General features: G+C 40.8%; 1 non-coding gene across 1 annotated transcript; it reads right to left on the reverse strand.

Moving 5' to 3' along the window:
- Positions 1-296: 296 nt before the first annotated feature.
- Positions 297-400, reverse strand: LOC112805025 (small nucleolar RNA R71). The gene has a single exon (XR_003203639.1). It is a non-coding gene; the product is annotated as a small nucleolar RNA R71 (small nucleolar RNA).
- Positions 401-3,833: the final 3,433 nt, after the last annotated feature.

Genomic DNA, 3,833 nt, shown 5'->3' on the forward strand with positions numbered 1-3,833 from the left:
GAGCCAATAACTTTGAGCTTAAGCCTCAACTAGTTGCTTTAATGCAACAAAACTGCAAGTTTTATGGACTTCCATCTGAAGATCCTTATCAGTTTTTAACTGAGTTCTTGCAGATCTGTGAGACTGTAAAGACGAATGGAGTTGATCCTGAAGTCTATAGACTCATGCTTTTCCCTTTTGCTGTAAGAGACAGAGCTAGAATATGGTTGGATTCACAACCTAAGGATAGCCTGGACTCCTGGGATAAGCTGGTCATTGCCTTCTTGGATAAATTCTTTCCCCCTCAAAAGCTGAGCAAGCTGAGAGTGGATGTTCAAACCTTCAAACAAAAAGATGGTGAATCCCTCTATGAAGCTTGGGAAAGATACAAGCAGTTGACCAAAAGATGTCCATCTGACATGTTTTCAGAATGAACCCTATTAGATATATTCTATTATGGTCTCTCTGAATTTTTGAAAATGTCATTGGACCATTCTGCAGGTGGATCTATTCACCTGAAGAAAACGCCTGAAGAGGCTCAAGAACTCATTGACATGGTTGCAAACAACCAGTTCATGTATACCTCTGAGAGGAATTCCGTGAATAATGGGATACCTCAGAAGAAAGGAGTTCTTGAAATTGATGCTCTGAATGCCATATTGGCTCAGAACAAAGTGTTGACTCAACAGGTCAACATGATCTCTCAAAATCTGAATGGATTGCAACATGCATCCAACAGTACTAGAGAGGCAGCTTCTGAAGAAGCTTATGATCCTGAGAACCCTGCCATGGCAGAGGTTAATTACATGGGTGAACCATATGGAAACACCTATAACCCATCATGGAGAAATCACCCAAATTTCTCCTGGAAGGATCAACAAAAGCCTCAACAAGGCTTTAACAATGGTGGACGCAATAGGCTGAGCAATAGTAAGCCATATCCATCATCTTCTCAGCAACAGACAGAGAGTTCTGAACAAAACACTTCTAATCTAGCCAATATAGTCTCTGATCTGTCAAAGGCCACTTTCAGTTTCATGAATGAAACAAGATCCTCCATCAGAAATCTGGAGGCACAAGTGGGCCAGCTGAGTAAGAAAGTTATTGAAACTCCTCCCAGTATTCTCCCAAGCAATACAGAAGAGAATCCAAAAGGAGAGTGCAAGGCCATTGATGTGATCAAAGTGGCCGAATGCACAAGGGAGGAGGAGGACGAAAATCCTAGTGAGGAAGACCTCCTGGGACGTTCTTCAAGCAAGAAGGAATTTCCTATTAAGGATCCAGAGGAATCTGAGGCTCATATAGAGACCATAGAGATTCCATTACATCTCCTTCTGCCATTCATGAGCTCTGAAGACTATTCTTCCTCTGAAGAGGATGAAGATGTGACTGGAGAGCAAGTTGCTCAATACTTAGGAGCCATCATGAAGCTGAATGCCAAGTTGTTTGGTAATGAGACTTGGGAAAGTGAACCTCCCTTGCTCATTAGTGAACTAGATACTTGGATTTAGAAAACTCTACCTCAAAAGAAACAAGATCCTGGCAAGTTCTTAATACCTTGTACCATTGGCACCATGAGCTTTGAAAAAGCTCTATGTGATCTGGGGTCAGGGATAAATCTTATGCCACTCTCTATAATGGAGAAGCTAGGGATCATTGAGGTACAGCCTGCCTTGTTCTCATTGCAATTGGCAGATAAGTCATTGAGACAAGCTTATGGAATAGTAGAGGATGTGCTAGTAAAGGTTGAAGGCCTTTATATCCCTGCTGATTCCATAATCTTAGACACTAGGAAGGAAGAGGATGATTGCATCATCCTTGGAAGACCTTTCCTAGTCACAGCAGAAGCTGTGATAGATGTCAACAGAGGTGAGTTAATCCTTCAATTGAATGGGGACTACCTTGTGTTTAAGGCACATGGCCATTCCTCTGTGACAGAAGAGAGTAAGCATGAAGAGCTTCTCTCAGTTCAGAGTCAAGAAGAGCCACCACAGTCAAACTCTAAGTTTGGTGTTGTGAGGCCACAACCAAACTCTAAGTTTGGTGTTAAGATCCCATATCCAAACTCTAAGTTTGGTGTGGACAACTATACAACATTGACCTGATCACCTTGTGGCTCTATGAGAGCCACTGTCAAGCTATTGACATTAAAGAAGCGCTTGTTGGGAGGCAACCCAATTTTATTTAATTTTTATTTTATTCTATATTATTGTTATTTTGTGTTTTATTAGGTACATGATCATGAGGAGTCACGAAAAAAATCAAAAAAATTAAAAACAGAGTCAAAAACAGAAGAAAAAAAATTTTTCACCCTGACACACAGGCTGGCGTTCAACGCGAGTAAGGTGCATCTGGCCGGCGTTCAACGCCAGAACAAAGCACCATTCTGGCGCTGAATGCCAGAAACAAGCAACATCCTGGCGTTGAACGCCAGGAATGTGCCCAGAGAGGAAAAACAGGCGCTGAACGCCAGTAACAAGCATGAAACTGGCGTTCAACGCCAGAAACATGCTTTACATGGGCGTTGAATGCCCAGAACGTGCACCAATGGGCGTTTAAACGCCAGAATGGTGTACAAAGGCATTTTACATGCCTATTTGGTGCAGGAATGGAATTTCTTGACACCTCAGGATCCTGTGGACCCCACAGGATCCCCACCTACCTTTACAATTCAACTTCTCCTTCCCACCCAATCCCACCCATATAGCCGAATCCATCTCCCCTCACTCTCCTCCCTTTTCTTCTTCTTCTCTTCTTTCTTCTCTTGCTCGAGGGCGAGCAATATTTTAAGTTTGGTGTGGTAAAAGCATAGCTTTTTTTCGCTTTTCCATTACCATTAATGGCACCTAAGGCCAGAGAAACCTCAAAGGGAAGACAAAAGCTTCCACCTCCGAGTCATGGGAGATGGAAAGACTAATATAAGCCGTCATAGCTCAGTGGTAGAACATGTGGCTGCAAATCAAGAGATCCCTGAGATACCTCAGGGGATAAATTGTCCTCCACACAAACATTGGAAGCAACTAAGGGTAGAAACACCAAAATTACTAGGAATCATTCAACAGAAGCAAGGAAGAGACATAGAGGAGCTCAAAAAGCACCATTGGACCTTCAAGAAGGCGCCACCCTCACTCAGGTGGATTCATTCCTTGTTCTTATTTCTTTCTGCTTTTCGGTTTTTAATGTTGTGTTTATCTATGTTTTGTGTCTCTACTTCATGATCATTAGTATGTAACCATGCCTTAAAGCTATGAATAAATTCCATTAATCCTTCACCTCTCTTAAATGAGAAATGTTTTAATTCAAAAGAACAAGAAGTACATAAATTTCGAATTTATCATTGAATTTAATTTAATTATATTGATGTGGTGAGAATACTTTTTGTTTTCTGAATGAATGCTTGAACAGTGCATATGTCTTTTGATATTGTTGTTTATGAGTGTTAAAATTGTTGGCTCTTGAAAGAATGATGAATAAAGAGAAATGTTATTGATGATCTGAAAAAAATCATGAAATTGATTCTTGAAGCAAGAAAAAGCAGTGAAAAGCAAAAGCTTGTGAAAAAAAAAATGGCGAAAAAAAATAGAAAGAAAAAGAAGGAGCAGTAGAAAAAGCCAATAGCCCTTAAAACCAAAAGGCAAGGGTAAAAAGAATCGGTTACGGAGCGACAAAAAGGCGTACGAAAGCGAGAAAACCGAGAAACAAGTCGGACCCACATAGACACAAACTCAAAGGATCCAAGCCATAAACAAAATGCACAAAGCAATCCCAAGAAGTCGAGCTGCAAAGTTCCAGCATTCTCAGAAAGCAGAAGAGAAAACAAGTCAAAAACCTTGATATAATCTACAAAATTATAA

Source organism: Arachis hypogaea, chromosome 5 (assembly GCF_003086295.3).
Source record: "Arachis hypogaea cultivar Tifrunner chromosome 5, arahy.Tifrunner.gnm2.J5K5, whole genome shotgun sequence".
Taxonomy (NCBI): Eukaryota; Viridiplantae; Streptophyta; class Magnoliopsida; order Fabales; family Fabaceae; genus Arachis; species Arachis hypogaea.